Here is a 24,951-nt window from a genome sequence, read left to right as displayed (position 1 = left end):
GCCGCGCTGTCAGGACACCACTTTGCTCAGTCATTCCTTTGCTTGCTTTCGCCCATTATGCTCCTCGTTGATAGCTCTGTTGCTCATCAATTAGGCAGCAGCACGCTTTGCCCCTCTTTGTAGATATTTTTAATGACAAAAAACAAGCATGGCTCAGACCGCGCGCTCCTCTTTCAGGCTGACAAGTGGGGCCTAGAAAGATTGCAGATTGCGCTGCTCTGTGTTTGTCGGGTATTCTACTTGTGTCAGAGTCGGAAAGCGTGTTCCTTGTGTACGTTCACGCTCCTATATTCCTGCAACCTGTTAAAAAGTACCTCTAGAGTCTTGTTAAGAGCACACCTTATGCTTGGCCTTGTTTTACAAGTCAGATAAGTTATGTATGCACCAGTTTCATGTTAAAATCCGACACCGGCCGTGATATGGTATTGTACAGGAAAAAATGAATTGCCAGCAGTCTTTTATCAACGTTCCCTTAATTGTTTGGGGATCGCATTGTTTTCTGATTTTGCTGGATTGTTTGAGGATTGGATTGCTTTTGGATTTTTATAGGATTGTTTGGGGAGTGGATTTTTAGTGGATTGGATTCCTTGTGGATTGTTTGGGGATTGGTTTGCTTTTGGATTTGTAGTGGATTGTTTGGGGATTGGATGCTTTTGGATTTTTAGTGGATTGTTTGGGGATAGGATTGTTTTTGGATTTTTAGTGGATTGTTTGGAGATTGGATTGCTTGAATTGTTTTGGGATTGCATTCCACTGGGGATTGCTAATTAACATATTTCAGGGTGCATGAAGCCAAAAGCAATCCACTGAGTACCATGGGAGTTTCTGGAGTTAAAGAGGATTTGAAGAGGATTTAAATGTTTGGGAAAATCCAGTAGCAATCCACTTTCAATCCAGACTTTTTTGGTAGGGTTGGGAAATGGGTCAGATTTCTGGGCTGGGTCACTTGGCAGAGGGGCTGAGTTACTTTCACTCAAGGTTGAATTCCGCGTGCAATTTGATTGGGGATGGAAGATGGTTTTAGCATTTGAAGCAGACGGAGATGTGATGAATGAAAAGAATGTTATAAACAATTAAACTGTCGTTATTTTTGTCAAGGCTTGGCAGTGCAGTTATGGTTTTGCTTTTTCTGTAGTGGTAAACTAACGGTAGATTGGTGAGAAGTGGGCAGGGTGAGATGAAAAGTAAACTGCATGGACACAATGTTACACATTTCTATTTGTATTTATTTAAAGGAAAGGAAATGTCGTTTTCGATTAGAAGCGACTAACAATAATACATTACCAGATGGGGATAGGCATTCCCACGAACAGTGCTTGTAGAACAGCACAAAGATGTGAGCACGTGCTGTGCTATGCAGTGTATGAGGGTATAAAAAAGTGTGACATACACCAGGGGCAAGACAAAACAAACAGAAACAAATGAATTAAACTGCATGTGGTAGCAACTGTGTAGTTTTGGTTAAGTTGCTCAACTCATAGAAAGTGCTCTTTTTGAGCAGCTTATAACTTTGGCGCCATTTGACGAATCCTCACCAAACTTTGCAAAAAAAAGTATATGGCCACATCAGAACTTTTTTGTGAAGTTTGGTGCGGTTTCGTTCAGGGGGCAAAAGTTATGGGAAGGGCCCCAACATTTTTTTAATCCTCATATACACAGTGGAAAAATGTTTTTGCTCGTGCCTACAGCCCAAACCTCTGTATGTATTTTCACCAAACGTGCGCCTGGAACAGTGGATCGTCCCCAAAAACGTGCTTTTGCAAATCTGGTGTAAATCCGTTCCGTCCAGTAGTTTTTTAAAAAATGGCCAAAAAGTAGGTACATTTGTTTTGTGATATATGGGTCTGGTCCGCAGGCTCATTTCCTGATTCGAAGTCCGCAGACACCCCTGGACCAACCAGAGGGTTGCTTGGTGTCCGCGGACACCAAATACGCATCTTGTTTGGATGTTCAAAAACGTGAGATGCGTCATAATTTTTTTAATGGTCATCATATTGGATCCGCAGACCACTGCCGTAGTCCACGGACAACGCACTGAGAAATAAGTCTGGAAAATATATTTGCGGTTATTTTGTAACCGAAAGAGGGCATGGAAAGGTTGAGGGAGTGGAAAAAATGTTGATAGGAAGCTGTTTTCGTAGGTGAAAAAAGCTGTGCAGGTGCTGCCGTGTCCGCAGTATTTGTTTCTGTCTGCGGATGTCAGTGGGATTGGGGAGGTTATGGGCGACTCTTGTTATTTGAAGGTTTATTGTACGTACTTGTTATATGGTTTGATTCTATTGCGGTGGTAATAGGTACTGTAGGGGTAGTATATAGTATTTGTAATATGGTGGACTGATATCGAAGTGTATATGGTATTTATGATCGTAGCAGAATTGAGGATAGTGCTTATAGAATCTGTATTTGTTTCTTTGTGAAGAAAGAAATAGGATAATAATGGGTATGGTTACTTAGCTGCATATGGTAATTAAGCTGGAATCACTGGTTCTTTTTCTGTGAACAAAACAGTATTATGAGTTAAACAAGGTAATTTAAAACCTTTAATTGCATACAATTGTGCACATAGATTTACTGTTTTGATCCTCATGAATAGTATATTCTATGTGCTATGTTTGTTACAACATTAGTGTTCGGTACACTGTTGTTGCATTGACATGAAATAATCATTGGGAAAAAAAATCCATAGTGGATAAAAAAAAACAACTGTAATTACATATCGCTTTTGGCAGTTAAATAATTTTAAAGAATGTACACGTTACAGAATACTTGTGTGTGGTAGCATGGATATATTATGTGAGTGTGTGTTATAGGATGTTTGATTGAAGTGTGTTGTTATTAAAGGTGTGTTTAAAATAGTTAGATCCCCGCTGGCGTATTCTAACTATATTAGACTTTGCAAGAAGTTTTGCAGTAACAATAACTGTGATGGCATATTTGAAGTGTATTCCAATGAAAGATATTTTTAAAGTAGTTAAATACCCGTTTGTCTTCTGTCTTGGATTTTAAAATGTCTATTGTAGTATTATGGATGTAGTTAGATACCCATTGGCGTTGAAGGCGCCCACTCCCCGACACAATATCCAAAAATCTGAATAATGGACACACCCCAGTAGGGAACGAGACCAGGAGATAGATTGCAAGTTGAACAAAGATTATATAAGGTCAATTGTGTATACAGAAAACTCTGCTGCCCGGAGAGTGCCCTGCCAAACATTACACAGGCAGCACATTAAAAAGGCACCAACCATCATGAGTGACATCACATTACAAATGCACAATTCTGCAACACAATTGAGTGGGGTTGTCGGTGCAGTATGAATTCATAAGTGTCAACGACATGGGATTGTCGGGTGCTTAGGCATCACCCGCAGCACGTGGGTGCGCTGGGCTCATCTTTGTGAGGTGAAGGTCAGGCCAGCAAAAATGACACTTTCCCTGACTAACTGATCTTGCAATAACAGCGTTTGAGAGCATGAGACAAATGACACTCGTAAAGTCAGGTAGGAATGTGGGTGCTTCCCAGAGTTGGACAAGTTATAGGCAGGCCTTGTGCCCTCTGCACCCCGGTACCAAGAATCTCTGAATCTCCGACCCAGGTGCCTACCTTGGAGGTTTTTGATGTACCTGATGCCTCATGATATGAGTGTCTGGGGTCTGGACCCTCGGTGGTGCCTTCATTTGGCAACTTCAGAGGGTCAGATGTGTATCTGTATCAAAGAGCAGAGGGGCATGAGCCTGGTAGTTTACAGTTTAGCAGGGTGGGGGTCAAAAGGGACACAAGTATAGTGGAGATGGATGGGCTCTCAGGCGGGGGCCGGTTCTGGTCTCGCACAGTGCAGTGAGCTCATCTGCTCTGGGACGGCACTGAAGGTTCCAACAATGAATAGCTAGACTTCCGTGAGAACAGAGTTTGTGCACAGCTGGCAGACGGCAGTGGGGTGGGTGCCTGGGCTGGTGGTGTGAGGCTCAGGACAGAGGGAGAGAGACGCTTTTAGAGATAATTTTTGGGCCTAGTAAAAGATGGCGTCTGGCGAGCTACCTAAAATGGAGTCTTTGCACGTTAGTAAGGTCTAATTACATGATTTCTTTGTTAGTAATTAATAGGTGATTAACACAGATTACAGTTGGGAGAAAGGGGGGATGTCTCCCACCTTCAGCGCAAGTTAGATCCATGATGCATGATCCCCCCTTTCGTTACTCCTAAAGTAAGGAATACCCTCCTCCAGCACTTCTACATTCCTCTGCCCTTTTTACAACTTCATCCCATGCAGGTGTACTCTTTATTGGCATCCACGCACGGCACACACTTCTTAGACTTTCCCCATGCTGCGCATACTCCTCAGATGTAAACGTCGTATAAATGCACCCTCCATCCCCTGCTAGGTCAACCCACAACTCCTTGTAGTTTTCTAAATCCCGGGGCTGTTTGAAGGTTGTGTGCCATAGAGTATCTACTATATCCCCTGTGTTGTAAATGGCCGCCATACAATATTTGGGTTTGTCACTTTCTCCTGTTTGTACTTGGGCTTCCCTAGTATCATGAGGCATTTTCTCATTTCTATTTGGATTGCCCATGGTCACCATCATCATCGCACTATTAGGAATCGCCTATGCACAACATCGTACTCCAAGTGGGCACACACAGAAGATCAGCAGGAGGAAGACAATAACACGGACCAGTAACTTCATCGCAGTCCCGAGCCATGATGGTACCCAGTCGAATGCTGCACTAAACCAGTCACTAGCTTCAACACCGCCACCTTCTTTCATCCGCACTCCGATTTCATGCACTTCTGATATTACTTGCAAGATTGTCCCATTTTCAGCATCTGAAGAAGGCACGAACGTGCAACAAGCACTCCCGATTTTTTGGCAAACACTGCCTTGCATAGCTGTGAGCAGGTCCAGCACGTATCGATTCTGCATTGTCATCACCCTAAGTGCTCTTAGTTCTATCTTTATCACATTGAATCCTTCTTCTGTGTCGTTTGCCAACTGGATCAGCTCCCAGTGTACAATCTAAAGACACTTGGCGTTTGCTCGTGCCTGGATGCTGGGGATAAGTGATGCAAAAAATGTCTCTGCTGAATTGAATAGTTTGTACTGATCAGATATTTGTGCCAAGAGGTTTGAGAGGTATTTGGATGCTCTCTTTCTGCGAGACACTTGGTCTTGTAGCTTGTCTTCTGATAGTACGTCATAGATGTGGGGCTCTTCACTTGCAGGTTTGGGTGCCAGTTGCTGTAGATTGGGCACCTCCTACCCTTGATATGGTCGTCCGGAAACACCATCAGTGCAGAGTGTAGCGTTGCCAGTGCGCAGTGGCCTCTCCATGATGATGGGAGGTGCCGGTATACCTGTTTACCACACACCTAGTAGTGGTCCATCAATGCAGCTGTTCCTTTTCGCATGTCAGGTATTACGAGAGTTCTGTTGCAGCGTGTGTTGTAGGTCATGGGTAGTCTTCCCTCCCCCTGGAAACACAGTTGATATTTTTCTTCATGCCGGATGTTGATTGGTTTTTCGAGAGCTGTGGCCCATGTTAGTTTTGCAATGTGTTGAGACCACACATGGGAGCAGGTGTCCTCCATCCAGTTCTGTCTTTTATCTGATAAGCCACATAGCGCTTCTGCCTTGCGTATCACAGTTGCGTCTTGCCATTTGTTATCAGCAAACATTACAAAGAAAGGCTCTTTAAAATCTGTTGCACTTTGAGGTCTCGTTTTACACAGCTTTTTCGTCAGGAGGAAGCAGTTGTATTTTTACTGTGTGTGCCTGGAAGGTGCTGCTTATCCTACAGTGTGAGATGAACAAGACACTGTGCATCCACTAAGGGGGATTCTTGTGTCACTAAAACCTTAGGCGTCCCTGACACATGAGGTATCAGTGAACACACAAAGCAATTACCGTTTGTGGCCTGTCTCCCTGTGGTGCTCATATCAGAGTACCGCTTGTTAGACTGACCCGGATGACGAAGCTCCTCCACCTCATACAATCCCAACCCGTGGTATGCATCGTATTGTAATTGCTTTATTTGCCGCTTCTGCCTACGTATTGACACATTTTTACCATTAGTTAATTACCTTATGTATCTTTTACCATCGCCACTGGGCATTTTGTGTGCACTGAAAGCATATGAGCGATAAATGGGGAAGAGACCCACATTAGATGTTACATTGGTACCATTATGAAGCTGCCAGTATTGAGTGTTCAAACGAGCTTCTGACAAGTCAGTAAGAGACAGAATATATACACTATTTACATCTGAGATAGAATATCTGATTGTATACAGGTCACTTGGTGGTGTTGTAAACCTTAGTAGCGTGGAAAAAGAGCTATTATCTACATAAATTACATTTTCACTTTCGTTCATTGCAAATTGCCCATACTGTGATGACCCCTTTGTACGATTCTTGTGTAATGTAGTAATATTTAAGAAGGTATTATGGTCCCATATTAGTTTCACACCATCCCATATTAGTCTGCTCCCTTCTTGTATTAGTTTTCCCCCACCCCTCTTCTTTTATGTCCCCAACAATAAAAGAAACGCTCCAATACAACCCCAGACACAATAATATCGTGGAAAATACAATGACCGTAAGATAAAGGCTACATTCATATGAATATGCCCTAGTGGCACTTATACTATTCCTACTTCTATCTAACTCAATTCGATTTGTAACCAATGAGCTACTTTCTGCCATGGTTGCACCTACAGAATGGGATATAAGGGGTTAAACACATTTTCAGTTCATCAGCATTGTCAACCATTTAAAAGTACAGGTGCAATTTTGAGAGAGAGGGAGGGGGGGAGAGAGAGAGGGAGAGAGAGGGAGAGAGGGAGAGGGAGAGAGAGAGGGAGAGAGAGAGGGAGGGAGAGAGAGAGGGAGAGAGGGAGGGAGGGAGAGAGAGAGAGAGAGAGAGAGAGAGAGAGAGAGAGAGAGAGAGAGAGAATAATCAGCAGTACATTATTTTTAAGGACATATCTTTCTCTGAGCCACTATATTGCTGCTGCTTGGTAATCTCTTATGCAACTATGCAGTATTATCCTGTATTCATTAAGGAGTTGCTACTTCTCGTTCATTTTGCTTTAGTGTTCCTGGTACTACACTGTCATGTGATTTTCTAACATCTGACAGGTGGATCTAGTATTTCAGGCCCTTCACCTTCACTGCTTAAGGCGTGCAGTATATTACTTCTTAAGGGCCATGAAATCTTGGACTGTTCTACCTGCTTACAAAGCTGCAGACATATACTAGTTCTCCCAGCATTAAAGGACTTGACGTGCTATCCACTGTGGGTGTTGAAGTATCCGTTTCATTTTCTCTAGTGAATGGTGGGGCTGTTTGTTTTAAAATCACTCGTACTGCCCTTTTAAGCTGCGTGAGGTATTCCTTAAATTCCTCTCCCAGCTCTGTGGCATTTCTATGGGCATCAGACATTCTTACCGGAGACAAGGGCGTTTGCATTCGTCGCCCAGTTACTATCCCGTGGGGGGACAAATGGTGGTCCTTACTGGGTTGAGTATGCAGTTGAAATAAAGCCAGTGGGAGACAATTAACCCAATTCTTTTTGTTTGTTTGTTTATTTATTTATACTGCGCGCCACACCCTGAGGTACCTGGGCGCATTACATGAATATGCATTTTTAGTAGTTACACAATTTATTGTTACAGACAATTGATATACAATAGAAAGTACAGTAGGTAGTGTCAATTACAGAGAAAGACATCAGGGTTAGTTACAGAAGGTTAAGAGTGTGGCACAGTCCGAGACGGAGGACCGGCTGCGGAACGCAGACCAACAAGTAGCCAGGGTGATGTCATGCCTTAAAACACTGGAGAAAAGGGTGGAGGAGGGAGAAGGGAGATCAAGACACCATGCAAAATACAAGTGGTCATGACCTTTTGTAAAACATGATGATCGCAATTGAAGTCTTCTACACTATATGAATTGTATGTACAGATCCTACTTTGTAAAAATCCACAACCCCTCTACAACGCAACAATGTCCGCATCCTGGGTCCCCCATAGAAGACAGAAGGGCCAAACATGGAACTTTTTTGGAACAATGGCTGACAGACATATTCGCGCCCAAGACCTTCTCCAATTTTGTTTTCAGTTGAGCGGGCCCACTGCATGCCAACTGGGAAACCAATACCGGATCGCCACCATGCAGAGTGATTGCAAAACTATTAACCTACAGAGACCACAACGCCCTGCTCCAGATTGCCCACACCAAAGTATCTATAACGTACAACATGTCCCGTACAGCATTCTTCCTGGATTACACCGGAGAGGTGCAACGGGCCAGACAGTACTACGATCCTCTTAAGAGACGTCTGCAGTCCCTGGGTGTTAAGTTTGGTCTCCTGTTCCCAGTGCAACTTAAAGTATACCATAAAGGCACAACAGTGCACTTCACAGACCCAGGGAGGCATGGAGATGGGCAGAGCAACACCTTAAGGGAGACTGGAGGCCAGATAAGAACACAAATAATATACCCAGAGCCCTACCAGGGGGACTCCCACCAGAACAGCCACCACAAAACCAGGACCTGGAAATACCACCTACGGTGGCCAACGATTAAGACGCCACACTACAAACACCAGACTGAAATGATGAATGTCCGGGAATGTGCTACTTCTGTGCGCATCTCCTCTCTCCGGAGCAAAGATGCATGGAGGAAAAGTTTCACGACTTGAGTGAATGCTGTGGGACCCGGTGCCCCCCCATGGCCCCGCCCCCTGACATGCGACAGCTTCCAGCTAACATATATTTTTCTTATTGCTGGTTACATACGTTGTGTGAGTATATGGGGGGACTGAAGTTGGCTCTGAAAGGTACCCCGTACACGTTCTTATGAATTTTTAATTCCATGTGTTTTGGCGACAGGTACTTCAAGTTGGGGGGAAGTGCAGGGCGGGGGGAATTGTTGGGTGGAATGGGCCCAAAAGGGGGCGATTGGGGCTGGTTACTACCCATTGTTTACATGGGTTGGTCACATGACAGCAGTGTGATCAGAGATCACTGGGAACGAAACATGCAAAGGGAGCATGCAAAGACAATGGGCGACGGGCAGGGTCCAAGACGCACAACACCTCTCCAAGATCCTGCAGAACACCACAAGATTACGCATGGCACGTGACGGGGAAATATCTCTACTGACATGGAATGTCAACAGGCTGGGCTCTAGCATAAAACAGAGACTGGTCCTTCATTTTCTCAACCGGCACTCCCCCGACTTTGCCCTCCTCACCGAAACGCACCTAGTCGGTACTGACTGCCACTTCGTTAGGAGATCAAACTACTCACAGGCATATCATGCTGGATTCTCATGAGGGGCTAGGGGCACGATGATTCTCATACACAGGAGAGTACCATTCCGGTTAAGGAAGGCATACGCAGACCCACGAGGCAGATTGGTGATGGTTCTCGGGTACATGTGGGGAAGTAGCTGGGGCATTATTGCAGTCTATGCTCCCCCGCCACTTACAAAGGAACTGCTGAATGATCTCCAGCTAGCAACACTCACTGAACCGGCAGACACGTGGGTCCTGGGAGTGACTTTAATGAAGTCGTGGAGGTGAGCAGAGATAGGTCACACGGAGGCAACAGGAACCGAGACACTCTGACCAACTATACTATACTCCTTTGCAGAGGCAATGGGATTGGTAGGTACATGGAGGGCACTACATGAAACAGAGTCTGGATTCTCATTCTACACTAACGCGCACAGGTCACTCTCTAGGATAGACTATTTCTTTGTCCCACAAAACATGGCTCATGGGCCGCTGTCTACGGAATTCATCACAATAGGCCTTTCGGATCACTCCCCGTTACTGATAGCACTGAAAAATGGGCAAACCAAACCTGAGACAACCTGGTGCTTGAACGCATATTATCTGGAAATAACCAAGATTATGGATGGCCTCTCTCATAAGACCACAATATTTCTACCTTAACGAGGTATCGGTGGACTCCCCTGTAACGATGTGGAAAGCATATAAGACGGTCCTCTGGGGAGAAGCCATTTTCCAGGTATCGACTTACCGTCGGCAAAACACAGGGGAGTTCGCAGAGGAATGGGTGCCCAGGGCAGAAGAGCAGCTCTTAGAGTCGGGGTCCCAGGCCTCACAGGAGGCCTTAACTATAGCAAAGGAGGTTTTGAGAAACCTTGCACTAGATAACGCACGGACCGCCCACTGGTAAGTCCGAAGTCAAATATACGAGACTGGAGACAAACAAAGCCGCTAAGACTCTGGCCTGGCTAGAGAGGCGAAACTGTAGCAAAGGGCAGGTACATGCTATACTTACGGAGGGAAGTGAATTGGTAACTGCAGACTCCGACATCGTCGAGGCATTCGCTGCCTTCTACGAAAAACTTTACTCCCCCCTGGGAGGCCGACCGAGAGAGGCGATCTGAACTTTCTAGACTTTATCGAACTCCCCTGTCTCTCAGAATAACAGGCAGTAGACCTCGATTCTAAGAGCACTGAAGAAGAAATGACGATCACATTGTCACAACTCCAATCGGGGAAAACCCCCGGGCCCAATGGCTTCCCGACAGAAACCTGGAAGCGGCTCGGGAGCGCAGCAACTGGTCACATGAATCGCATGTTCCTACGAAGCAAGGAACAGGGACAACTTCCCCTGGACCTCAGGAGGACATGTATAGTGATGATTCGCAAGCCTGGGAAGCCCCCAGAACTTTGTGCATCATATAAGCCCATACCGTTAATTAATGGGGAAGCCAAGATCCTTGCATGGATCCTACCTAATAGACTGCTAGGAGTGATTAGATCCCTGGTCCACCGGGACCAGTGCGGGTTCATGCCCGACAGGTCCACCTGGATGAACCTGTGCAGGGTACACCTCGCTATAGACCATGCCCCGGCTATCTCTGACCCACTAGCACTCTTGGTTGTGGACTTCGAGAAAGCATTTCATTCTGTGGGGTGGGATGCCCTGTGGGATATTATTGAACGGATGGGTTTCGGGCAGGGATTCATGTCCTGGGTGAAGCTGATCTACACTCTCCAGAGGCGGTCGTAAGGGTACATGGCAAGTCCTCTAGGGTGTTTCTGTTAGGTCATGGGACCAGGCAGGGATGTGCCTTCTCTCCCTTGTTGTTGCTCCTTGCCATTGAACCATTAGCAATCAGACTTAGAACGGATAGGAACTGGACCAGATTCTCGAGGCCGTGGGGAAGAGAGGATAGTATCTCGCTGTATGCAGACGACCTTCTCATATACCTCAGCAACCCCACGATATCGAACCCGGTGGTGTCCTGCATTCTCTCAGAATATCAAAAATTCGGGGGGCTTCAAGTAAACAAACAAAAAATAATATTTTTCCCACTCCAGGGAGGAGACGCCGCAATCCCTGCGCAATGCCTGTACTTTGTCTCGATCCCAGGCTTCACCTATCTTGGCATACGCATTAGCTCAGCCCTGGAGGACTTTCTCCCGCTCAACCTACAGCCTGTGATAGATAGATTTGCAGCCGACATGTCTTACTGGCAAACTGACAAACCCTCCCCTTAACGCTATTGGGTAAAGCAGCCCTGTTCAAGATGCTAGCTCGTCCGCGTTTTCTATACGTCCTCCAGAATGCCCCGCTCCCCATGCCCCATACAACTTTTGTAGCAATAGATAGCGTCCTCCATGGGTTGCTGTGGGGCGAGAAGCAACCTCTCATTGCCCTGAAAACTCTGCAACGTTCGGTGTGGGAGGGAAGTATAGGACTACTGTGTCTCTGCATCTACTACAGGGCAACACAAATAGGGGTGATAAACGACTGGGTGCATGGAGACCCTCTCATCACGCACATCGGGGCTGAGACGAGTAAAGCAGGCACGATTATCCCTATTCAGATATTGTACGATATAGACAAAAGGATGGTGGGGTTATCAAGGATGACACTACATATCCACCAGGTTTGGGGAGAGGCCCACCAATATATCGGGTGAAGGTATAGACCGACACTCGATAACCAGTGTGGCATAATAAACACCTCCCCGAAATCCAGAAAATGGGGCACTTGACGACTTGGGAGAGGCAGGGCATACACGCATACTTGCAGATATAGTGCAAGAAGGACACCTCCTGGACTTCAAGTTCCTGCGAGGGAAATTTGGGATCCAACCGGGCGATCGCTACAAACACTTGCAGTTAACTAATGCCATTAACACACAATTCCCTAACCTCGGGGAGATTCCCAAATGTTCCCCCCTTGAGACCAATGTCTTTCCAGAGCGCATCCCGACCAAAGTTACTTCCACATTATCTCAGGTCCTCAACTCCTTTGGAACAAAAGAATTGGCTAGGCTAAAAGAGAAATGGGAAAGGGACCTAGATCTGCTGGAATCTGAGGAATGGGTGGAGGCACTATTGTTCCCACGGGAAATTGGTATTGAGGCTAAGCTAAGACTGATTCAACTCAAGTACTTGACCAGGTGTATGATCCTGGGACAGCGATGACACGTTGGGGGAGAGTGGGCAGTGGAGTATGTCTGCGTTGTAAAAGACTAGACGGCACTTTCTTTCATATAGTGTGGGGCTGTGATGTACGCCAAAGTTTCTGAAGGAAATGCATTAACAAAATCTCTACTGTTTTGGGGTCCCCGGTTCCACATTATCCAAAACTGATATTTCTGGGTATATGGGACGAGACGGACTTCAATACCCATGAGAAGACATTTCTGGCGTTTGCACTGGGAGCAGGGAAGAGGCAAACCGAAGCAACCTGGGGCTCGGCTGATAAACTAAGTATAAACAGATGGTTTAATGAAGTAGACAGATGCGCATCCTTGGAAAGTCGTATTTATAAAGCTAGAGGGTGCCCTGGGAAGTTCCAAAGGGTCTGGGGGAAATGGGAGGACTCTTGATGATTGCCTGCAGCTGAGGGCCCCGCCCCACGATGCTCTTTGATGCAGTAAAGGACCCAGACTCAGTGAGACACGTCCTCGAGACCCCCGTGATGCTCTGAGGCTAGTTTGAAAATACTTCATGTTGCTTAACGATGTATGTATAACTTTGTCGTGTGACCTATTGTTTGTCTAAAGTTGGTATGTATTGTTTATACTCAATAAACAGAGTTATAAAAAAATAATGATGCTTTGTGAATGATGGGGAGGCCTCCGCTAACCTTGTTTGGACCGAATTGTAGATTTCTGTAGCCATTGGGGATGAGGACATCAAGGATGTGGGTAGATGATGCCATCCAGGTCTCAGTTATGAAGATGGCATCCAAGTAATAATAATAATAATAATAATAATAATAAAGTTATGGGTGGTGAGGAGGTTGGCAGTGTCTGTTGCATGGTTAATTGCTGAGCGGACATTGGCGAGCATCAGTTTTCTTGTTTTTGTGGATGATGGAATGCTGATGGGGTGTATGGTGATGCGGGTGAGGTTGCTGCAATGCAGTATCCATGATGTTGCTGGTGGGTGGTGTGGTTGGCGATGAGTGATAATGGTAGGGATGTCTGTGCGAGGCGAAGGTTAAAACACATATTGACCGGGGCTCACCTGATGTTAGAGGAGAAGGGGTTCTGGTCCTGGGTCCTTTTGGTCCAAACAGGGCCAAACCGGATTTGCCTTTTTCTTTGACTGCTCTTCACTTCAGACACCCTGGCCAGAGAGGCCCTTAATTGAGCTAAGAGTCACAAAGGGAAAGAAGAGGCAGGGCTAAGAAGGTGGGTGGGTCTTGGGTAGCCTGCTCACCAACTGGAAAGGAAAAGAGGCTGTAGGGCTGCTTAAATAAGAAAAATGGGTGGCAAAACAAGAATGCACCAACAGATCAATAGTGATTGACAGTGTGTAGGTCATGTGACCTAGATCCCCTTGCTGATTCAAAAAATAAGGGATATCAGGTTTAAGAGAGGAGGGAGTAACCCTTATACAAATAGTTTACCAATATAGAAAAAAGACTCCCCATCTCGTTAGGTTGGGTAAGGAGTTCACTAGACAGTGGGGTATATATGTCACATATAATCACATCAACATTATAGGAATTGTATGGGCGTGCATGGAGAATTAAACCAACTTGCACTTAAATATTGACAAAATCTAACATCTTTAATGTACAATTATAAAAAACAATGTAATAAAACATCATAAAAACATGTTATAAAACATCCCTAAGTGACAAGTGCAATATTTGATAAGGTGTAGTGGACATATCACTGATGTCTCATTGTCAAAATGCAAAAATAATATGTACACATCTAGTAATGATATCAATTTAAATACAGTTTTATACAGTGCTCTTTTCTGAACGAGCAGAATTTCAGTCAATCAATTTGAAAACCACACAAATAAAAAAGGAAAAGGCAAGGAAAGTAAAGATAGGGTACAGAGTACCACAATTCAAGAAGTAACTCTGTAGTTGGTGCATTAGTACTCTAATGCCTTGTTGACAAGAAGTGTGGTTTTAAATCCCACTCACAACACTTTGTTTTAGTGTAGAAAGAAACCCCTACATGTTTCATTCCTATACAAATTAACATGATTACAGGAACTTCTTAATGGGTATAACATTTCCAAAGCATAGATTGACATCCGATGGTTGCAAGGGTACCCAACACTGTGTTAGAGAGTGTCCTGTGAGTCGGTTGATATGTGACAACACTGGTATGTGTCCCGCGTGGAAAGGTTGTAATGAAACTAATTCCACCTGCTCTTCTCTGGTTAGTAGGGAACTGAGCGTCTAGGCCAACCCTAAGTATACAAAACAGAAGAAAGGGACCAAATTAATAATGGTCACCATTCTAAAGACCCATAATATCAATTATACAGGGTATATTACGTGCTTACCGTATTTTAGTTACGCTAAAGCGTCCTCAATGACTGAGATTAGTCACTACGTTAAAGTCACCACTACTCCCTGTGGACATACATAAAACACAAAACACATACTGTAATCTGTCTATTTTATCAGTTATACGAAAACACATAGATCTTAAAGCATGTCAATAGTTAGGGTATGCTAAAGGATCTTATGCACTTACTGTTGGTTCAGTGTGGCTTCAATCCCAACAGAAGATGAAAAGGTGTAGAGAATGGGATGAAGTATAGCTCGCCTATAGCAAGAGGGAAGAGAGAGGGAGACAAATGCATATGTTCTAGTTAGCGACATGACGGGTCTATGTCTGGATGTTATATAAAGATATAGATGTTAATTATATCCATCAAATAATCAAGCGTCATCCGTTAGCATCAATAAACCCATTTCGGGCATAAGATAAGTGTGGTTCTAGATATAAAACATGACCTTTGAACATTCCCAATGATTAGAACAGTCAGAGGCCCGCGTGATTTTAGGTAAATAGGCACTCTGTGAACGATAATTAAGGTTCACATATCAGACGGCAATGTTGTGTACTTATGCCATTAGAGATCGAAGTTCTCGTACGTTCACATGCTCCCGATTCAAAAGAAAAGCGTGTGGTCCTGTACGTAGTATGACCCACCAATGAATATGTGCATGCGATATTTATATACGAAGTCATACTACCAACAGTACGTCATTCAGATAATTTGTACCTCATGGTTACATATAACCACAGCGTAAGTTGATTAATAGCAATTCGGTCATCAGAGGATACGCCCTCAATCAATTTACCGTAATACTACAGTCGTGTGGGGGACGGGCCACAGACGCGGATCTGCTGTTGTGCAACCGCAAAGGTCTGAGTACCTTAGTTACTGGGCTAAACCTATAGCGTGACGTCTTGACTAGCGCATGCGCAATCGGCTCGATAGGATCATAGAGATAAAAAATTGACTAATCGAACCCTATCTTAGTAGGTCGCCATATTGGTTGGAGTACCACTATCGTAAACTAAATGAATCAGAGAGGAATGTGGTAAGTACAGCAAAACTGACATGTCAGTAATTCGTAATGACGGGGAAAGAAAAGTACAAATTACGTACACAAGTGGGTGACGAGGATACTTAAGAATATTTATTAAGAATTAGTGTCTCGATACTGTGTGTAAGTAAAAGCACTCCATCGAGTGGTGTTTACTTATGTGACATATACAAAGACCCAGATGTGTGACAGGAATATAGTCTTTGTTTCAAAAGGTGGACGATTACACGTCATACTGTAGTGGTACCCTCAGATCGACCATTGAGCAAGCAGGGGTATTGAGTAGAGGATTCAGAATAGTGGACAGGTACAACAGAAGTACCAATGCACTATGCACGGACCTCAAGCATGTGGAGTGCTCCATTGACTCAACCAAAATATTCTTAATAGGTTATAAACACGCGAGTCGATGTTTTCATTTAGACCCATGAGGTGACTTTTCGTCAAGAAGATCATCTTCTGTTCTTGTATACTGAGCATTTGTTTACTATTACAAGTGCTGCCAGAATGACCAATTTTCATCACCACTGTCCACCTTATTTCTTCAGGTTTGTGGCCCCTACTGTTAAAGTTTCCACTCAGGGGTGCATTTAGAGTGTTATTTTTATGCAACTTTTGTGTTCCCCTATTCTAATCTTTAATTTTCTTTCTGTTTTGCCAATATATAGTCTGTCACAAGGGCACCAGATCGCATAAACTACCATTGTAGAATTGCAATTGCTCAGAGATCTTGGTTCCCACAATTTAGGTAATCCTAAGTCGATCTGCTTGGTCCTTTTGTGCGCAGCAACTACACTGTCCACACGGACTATGACCAGTGGTTTTGGGGAAGCCCCATTTTTCAGTAAGTGTAGTTTGAATAGGTTTGATAAACACATCGTTCCTAGTTGTCAGCTCTTTTAGGTTTTTACATCTCTTAAAAGCACATTTTGGCTTTGACAGTGGACAATCGCCTTCTTCTAAAACATGCCAATTTCGTTTTATGATCTTGGTAATTTCATTTGTTAAGGGACTGTACGTGCTGACAAACACTAAGTTGTCATCTTGTTCTTTTTTCTGTTTATACTCCAACAGGGAATCTCTGTTGTTGTTTGAGGCCCTTTTGAAGGATTGTCTGATTATTCTTCTGGGGTAACCTCTGTTAACCAGGTTCGATCCCCTTGCACCTGCTCACCAACTGCAAAGGAAAAGAGGCTGGAGGGCTGCCTATGTCAGTATATATGCATGAATAAAAGTCCACAACATCATGACAGAAGTGTTAAGGCAAAAACAACATCCAAACTCGATTCTCGATTGCAGCGGGCAATAGAGTCAGTTTATTTCCTTTAAACTGTAGATAAACACACAGGAAAGCTGGCAGAGTATCCCCATCCCAAAAAATAATGCACAAACATACTGATTGATTCAGTGGCTTTTTTAGGGTTTTAGACAATACATAATTGATGATTTACATTTTAACATCATACTTCCTAGAACATCCTTTCACCTTGAGCGCCCATTAGAAGAAGCACATCCCCTGTTTGTACATCTCTGCCTTTCCTAAGATATTCCCTTTGCTTCGGTGGGTCACATCACTATAAATAAGCAACCACCAAATAATTTGACATTCCTTCCGCTTCTGAAATGAGGCTCAGCCTCATTTTCATATCTGATGTTTCGTCAACTCTGTACGGGGCATAACTCTGTCCTCAGCAGGCTCTCATTTCACAGTCATGCAGTCTTGCAATTTATGTCATTTAGATGCCAACCAATCGTAGACTCAAATACAGGAGTAGCCAACCTGTCATCCTAGATGTACTCTTACGTCCCGTCCCCTTTCCTCCATACTGCATGGGCGTCCCTTGAGAGGGACGGGAGACGGAACCTTTTTCACCAGAAAAAACCTTCTTCCCCTTTAAATTTAGAGGTGTGCAGAGGTGCGGCCCTGGGAGCATGTGCTGCCCTGACTCCGCCCTCTGGCACTGCACCTCAGTCCCCTTTTCCTTGTCGACGGGAATGGGCCGAATTCACCAGCGCTCCTGGGTTTGGCTTCTTCCATGTAACTCCACGAGCGGATACTTCTTCTCTTTGTCTTTTTATCATTCAGGTACTCGGTCCTCAGGCGTCCCGCTCCTCTCCGGCGCATGTCGACTTATACAGGGTTCAGCAGGCATCCATCTTGCGACGGGCTCTTCCAGACTAAAGACTCCAAGCCCTCTGCCTATGGTGCCTTGGTCCTGACCACAGCTGGCAAGCTTGTACCGTGTGCAACACACTTTCCTCAAGGTCTCTGAAGAACAGACTGGCCAGGTGGTGGGTGTTCTTCCCCAGATCGCCTCCAGAGGACGGAAAGGACTTTGTCTATCATCGATCTAAGCCCAAGGTAGGGCTGCTCTTTTCCAGTGCACCCTGCAAGGGAGACTCCTTCCTAAGGACTTGCCTGCGCGAGAGGGTCTGCCTTGGTCCTGGTACCAGCACAAGTACCAAGGCTGAATCAGCTACCGGCCACCAGGCCGAGGAGTCAGTAGATCCTCCTAGTGACAGTGCTGAGGGACTGGAAGGTTCTTTTACCGGGTCTTCACCCGAGGGGCTACGCCTTAGTACCGGCATCATGTCTGAGGGGGCGCCTTTACGCAGTTCTACCGGCAGATACGTCGAGGGCGAAACGACTACCAGGCCTCGGCCTGAGGAACATGGTAGGCCCCATGATCCACACTCAAGAGTCCTGGACGTTGCAGGGCCCAGTCAGCCGAGCTACATGACGCAGGCATGTGGAAGGCAACTCGACAAAATGGCACTGTGCCAGAAAATCCAGACATCCGGCCGACACCCCTCCAGGGATGGCTGGTGGAGGACCGTGCATTGAGGTGGGACTGGTGTCAACCAGGTATGTGGGCTACAGCTTACCCTTCCTTCATGCAAGGCAGGTTCCCGCTGCGTCCATATGGGCCGGACACTCAACGGGTCCAGCAGCTGCCTGCTACCCCGTCAGTACCCCTACCACCAACCCAGACAGGTCCTTCGAAAAGTTCCTTGGGCTCATGAAGACTCCACAGATGGGGTCATCCTCAGGGACGCCATCAGGGACTTTCTCCCTCCAATGACTCCGGCCCCGCAGGCCCCAGTACAGGCTGCTCCGGTCCCTGTTCAGCCTCAGCAGGCTGCTCCGGTCCCCCAACCGGTTGGGCAGGCGGTTCCATACCAGCCCCCGCTGCAGCCTTCCGGCTCCAGTCCCCGCACCTCTACCTGCAGCTCCTAGCTCCCCCACTCCGGTGCTGGACCCTCTGGATCCACACGTGGTCACTGTCATGGTCATGAAGTCGGGCACAGGCATGCAGGGGTTGCCATGCACAGGAGACCTGGGTGGACACTGTCCTGGCGCCTTTGGCACCAGGCTCATTAACAAAAGTAAACCAGAACATCCATTTAACACCAAAAAGCTTTTATTATGGACATAGCACTTCAGATGCATTAACCTTGAACATTCCATCCGTTAAGCAGCCCCAAGTGTATTCTTGGGTGTGGCTGCTAATGGATTGCCTTTGCACGTGCTCACTCTCTAGGAGTGGAAGGGTGTGGCTGGTAAGCCGGTCCGAATGGGCGTGCCCACGATCTTAGCTATATAAGCTGCCTGATCCTCAAAACAGACGCTTTGCGTTATTCTGGACTGGCACGCAGCTTAACGCTCACCGTCACATGAGGTCAGACTTACCTTTGAAGATCCTGCTTCCTGGACATGCTGCTTTCTGCCATCATACTTACCAACTGAGGGAAGCTATTCTTACCAGTACTTCTCTTCGGCGAACCAAGTATTCATCTTTACACTTTCCGGAACGCCGAAATCTTCATCTTGGCACCGCAGCACGACACGCTCAATCGTTGACAGCAGCACCTGCAAGGAAAAACAGAAGACAAGGTTAGACATTGAAAAAACAGTTGGCTTAAGGTTGCACTTTGCCATACTTTGCCCTTTTCCTTAAACCATCACTTACCTGCTGTCGAACATTGCGGTGGCATCCATCTTCCATCCGGCCGCGTCTCGCGTCTCACTGCTGCATTGAGTCTGCATTTCCATCTAAGGGAAGAAAACAGAAGAGAGACATTATTTGTGGGCATAAATAGGAGCAACATTAAACAGAACAAACAGCATCACAAGAGCTCAAGAAAGACTTACCATTAATAAGGAGAAGCATAGTCGCAGCTGGACTGAACTAATCCTTATCAGGGATCAGTGAAGGAACTAGATCCCATTCGATGCGCCTCTGCCAGAAGTAGCAGAACAGAGAGCTTATCTTCCATCATTCACAGGTGAGCTTTACGGGCCGCGTATGCTCCTAGAAACCGTACTTTAAGGTGAAGGGTTCGTGAGGTACAACAATCACAGATTGGCGCACTCACACACTGTTATCTCCATGAAGGATCAGTATCACCACGTACCGCCGCTCACAGCTTTTCTGCTGAGGGAGAGGCCTGAAGGGGGTGATTCAAGTTCAGGGAGGGCTGCAACCGTGCCCCAACGCCCCCGCAGAGACCAGGTGAGCATAACAGAACGCAAAGCCTCTGATACTCTCTGCCTGGGCGTTATGGAAACTTCAGAAACAGATCAGTTAGCCCTCTTACTAGGGGAATTATGGGCTGAAGTACATGCTTCAAGACAGGAAACCAATGCATTACGGAGGGATCTTATTGTAACTCAAGAAAGAACTGACAAAGTGGCAAGATAAATGCTACAGAACAAGCAGGACAGGTTCCACTGCCTGGAGTGACCCATTCTTCTCATTCTTCCACACCACAACAATCAACACTGGTTCAGGTGGTTCTTCCAGGAGCAGTGCCTCTAGCCCCTCCTGAACGCTTCATCAGTGACCCAAACAAGTTTGCTGTATTCATGAACCAATGTCGCCTTAATTTCCTAATGACCAAGCCAAAGTGGCATTTGTGCTCTCGCATGTAGGAGGTAGTGCGGCGGACTGGGCTATACCTTTGGTAAATCATGATGACCCTTTACTGCGGAACTTTGGGAATTTCCAACATGAGATGAAGAAATTGTTTGCCTGTCATACTCAAGGACAAGCTCGGGACAACAAGTTGTTTTCACTCAGACAAGTGAGTCAAGATCTATTAACCTATATTGCAACCTTCAAGCGTCTCATAGACCAGACCAACTGACCAGAAGAGAAGAGGACTACACTCTTTTACTGAGGGTTACGTGGAGAATTTAAGGATGTGTTGGTGCAAGTGGTGAATCCCCCTGAGAGGTGTGCGGACTACATAGACCTGACAGTGCAACTCGATCATAGGTTGCAGAATCGGAAAATGGATCGAGCTGGATCAGAGGAACGGTTAGTTTACATACGACCTTGTGAGAATCAGACTAAACCACATGAACAGTCTGAGCCAATGCAAATTGGTCAATTACGAAGTCCCCTTACCAAAGTAGAAAGGGAAAGAAGAGGACAAAATAGCTTTGCTTACATTGTGGACAAGCAGGTCACTTCCTCCGTGACTGCCCGGTAAAACCACCCTAGAAAACAGTTGGGGCAACAGACAAAACTGATGAAGAAGAAGAACAGAACTCGGGAAACACCAATGCCCGGTAAGTGCAGGGGCCCGCTTGTCGAGAATGAAAAGGAATCCGTACAGGCCTCACATCTCGTCATCCCAGTGCTTTTGGTGAATCACAAGGAACAATCAAAAATACATGCCTTGGAGGCATATATAGATTGTGGAGCTGTGGGTAACTACATTGACCAAGATTTGGCTCTCCGAATAGGCCTTCCTCTCCGACAGAAGCAGAAATCGGAAAACGTCACTGCTGTGGATGGTTCTCAGCTATCATCCGGCCCGGTGACACAATACACCGAGAAAGTCAAGCTTCTGTGTCAGGACGGGCATCAAGAGGATATTACTTTCGATCTCATCGGCGATCCTCAGTTCCAGATGATATTGGGAATGCCCTGGCTGGAGACCCACAATCCTAGGATCGACTGGCGAAAACAAGTTCTGACATTTCCTCATGATTGTGCCGACACATGTTACAAAAAAGATGACACCAATCTGAAACAGAAGAAAGGAATCGTGTTGGGCCTAATCAGCTCCTTACCGTTTGAATACCAAGATTACCAGGATGTCTTAAAAAAAGAGCAAGACAACGTTCTGCCCCCACACAGACCCTACAATTGTTAAATAAATCTTGTACTCGGAGCCCAGATCCCTTGCAGCCAAATTTACGCTCTGACAGAACAAGAAAATCATCATCTTAGAATTTACCTGGATCAGTACCTGGCGAACGAACGGTTTAATTCGCCCGTCCAAGTCACTTGCCTCCTTGCCCTTATTCTTCGTGCCTAAAAAGGAAGAGGACTTAAGAACTTGCATCAACTATAGAGCCATCAATCAGATCACAGTAAAAAATCGATATCCTTTACCACTTATACCAGAGCTCCTGGACCAAGTGAAACAAGCTCAAATCTACACAAAATTGGATTTTTAAGAGGAGCATACCATCTTGTAAGAGTAAAAGAGGGAGACGAGTGGAAAACGGCCTTCCGCACGAAGTATGGCCTCTTTGAAAACCAGGTCATGCCTTTCCGGCTATGCAGTGTCCCCGCGGCGTTCCAATTCTTTATGAATAATGTACTCCATGTACTACTGGACGTTTGCGCTCTCGTTTACATTGACAACATTCTTATCTACTCAAATTCCATGGAAGAACATGTAGGCCATGTCCGGGCAGTCTTAGAGAAGCTTCGACAACACCAATTGTATGCCAAGTTGGAAAAATGTTTTTTCCATGTAACCGAGGTTGAGTTTCTCGGTTTTATGCTCACACCACAAGGCATACATATGGATACACGTAAGGTGGATCCTATCCTCCAATGGCCCTCACCAACATCCACGAATGGAGTGCAAAGCGTGCTCGGATTCGCCAACTTTTACTGTCGGTTTATACCTGGATTTTCACAAATTGTACATCCAATTACATCCTTGTTAAAGAAAAATCAAAAGTTCCATTGGTCGACAGAAGCTGAAGAAGCCTTCCAGAAGTTGAAACTAGCATTCACTACAGCACCAGTCCTTCGACACCCACAACCAGACCTAACTTACATAGTTCAGAGAGATGCTTCAAAAATAGCCATGGGAGCAGTATTGTCACGACGAGACCCTGAAACAGGACAACCAAACCCTGTTGCATTCTGGTCCTACAAATGTTCAGCCCCCGCGTTGAACTACGCAATCACAGATAAGGAATTACTGGCGATTAAAGCAGCATTCAAGGATTGGAGACATTACCTTCTTGGGGTGAGACATACGGTCACTGTCATCACAGACTACCGTAACTTGCAATACTTGAAAACCGCCAAAGCACAATCCTCGCGTCAATTTCGTTGGGCTCTTTTTCACGGAATACGATTTTATTATAACTTATAGACCTGGAGTACGCAATGGGAAAGCAGACGCTCTATCACGCATGAGTGAAGAAAAATAGGCTTTTACAGCATCCAACCCAGAGGCCATAATTTCTGAGGAAAGGATTCAAACCAGAAAAGCTGCCACCATGTGTGTGGATGACCAAAGAACCAGTTTGCAATCCCCGATGGATCAATCAACACAAAAGGAATGGCTGTTAAAAGGTGACCAGTACACCATCGAAGACAATCTACTGTATTTCCAAGGACGATTATATGTCCAAGACCAAGAACTGCAAAAGCAAATCATCACAAATTACCATGATTCATTACTGGAAGAACACCCAGGAATAGCCAAAACTCAGGCTAAGGTAAAACAAAACTACTGGTGGCCAACCTGGCGAAAAGACATTGCCCAATTTATTGAAACCTGCGGTGTCTGTGCACTACACAAGTCTCAGAAACAGAACCCTGCTAGCTTACTACATCCCCTAACAGTACCGCCAGTTCCTTGGGATACCCTGTCGATGGACTTCATCACGGATATTTCACACTGCAATGGTACAACACCATATTAGTCGTTATGGATTTATTCTCCAAAATGGCCGATTTCATCCCTCTGAAGGGACTCCCAACTGCATCAACTCTCGCTTCTGTGTTCCTAGAGCAAATTGTTCGATTTCATGGATTTCCATCAATATTAGTATCTGATTGCGGAATTCAATTTGTTTCTGCCTTTTGGAGAACGTGTTGTACGATTGCCAAAATAGATCTCCGGTTGTCCACAAGCCATCGCCCTCAAACTGATGGGCAAACTGAACGAACCAGCCAAACTTTAGAGCAATATCTCAGGTGTATGTTGTAACAGTCCGAGGATTCTTGGAAAAATATACTCTGGATAGCTGAGTATGCATACAACAACTCAGCTCACACAAGCACAGGGCAAACTCCATTCTACACTGTGCACTGAAGACATCCAAGGACATCAGTATTTGATCCACCCGATACCCTGGAAATGCCAGCCATAAAAAATGTACATAAAACCATCACTCAGGTTCTTAAGGAGGTGACAGAGCATCTGACCAAGGCTAAGGAAAGAAAAAACTGTTTGCTGATCGACATCGGAAGGAAGCTCCCGCCTACCAGATTGGAGAAAAGGTGTGGTTATCATCCAAATATATTCCCCTGAGGGGTCAAGAGCTTTCCACCCAAGATACCTGGGCCCCTATAAGTCCATAATCAATCCTGTTGCCATGAAATTGGAGTAACCATCTCACATGAAAATTCACCCCGTATTTCATGTCTCTCGCCTCAAACCAATGAAGTCCAATACACGGCTTAGTTCTCTGCCAGAGCCCGAAGTAATAGATGGAGAACCAGAATATGAAGTCAGATCCATCCTGTACTCCAAGGTGGTTCGATCAAAATTGTATTACCTAATTGACTGGAACGGTTACGGACCTCAAGACCGAACTTGGGAACCCAGTGAAGACGTCCATGCTCCGCGTTTAATCAGACAGTTCCATCGCAATAATCCCACCAAACCAGGACCGGGAGGAGAACCACCCTTGAGAGGGGCCTTGAGGGGGAGTGCTGTCATGGTCATAAAGTCAGGGGCACAGGCATGCAGGGGTTGCATGCACAGGAGACCTGGATGGACACTGTGCTAGCGCCTTTGGCGCCAGGCTC

The 24,951-nt window shown here is 45.5% G+C and overlaps 1 protein-coding gene across 9 annotated transcripts in view; it reads left to right on the top strand.

Annotated features, from left to right (window-relative positions):
* Positions 1-24,951, top strand: part of ITPR2 (inositol 1,4,5-trisphosphate receptor type 2) — a 4,412,221-nt gene that overhangs the window by 2,723,645 nt on the left and 1,663,625 nt on the right. The window lies entirely within an intron of this gene.

Source organism: Ambystoma mexicanum, chromosome 12 (genome assembly GCF_040938575.1).
Source record: "Ambystoma mexicanum isolate Mex_15411 chromosome 12, UKY_AmexF1_1, whole genome shotgun sequence".
Taxonomy (NCBI): Eukaryota; Metazoa; Chordata; class Amphibia; order Caudata; family Ambystomatidae; genus Ambystoma; species Ambystoma mexicanum.
Note: the sequence above shows the minus strand (reverse complement) of the source record. Positions and strands in the feature narration are given on the sequence as shown.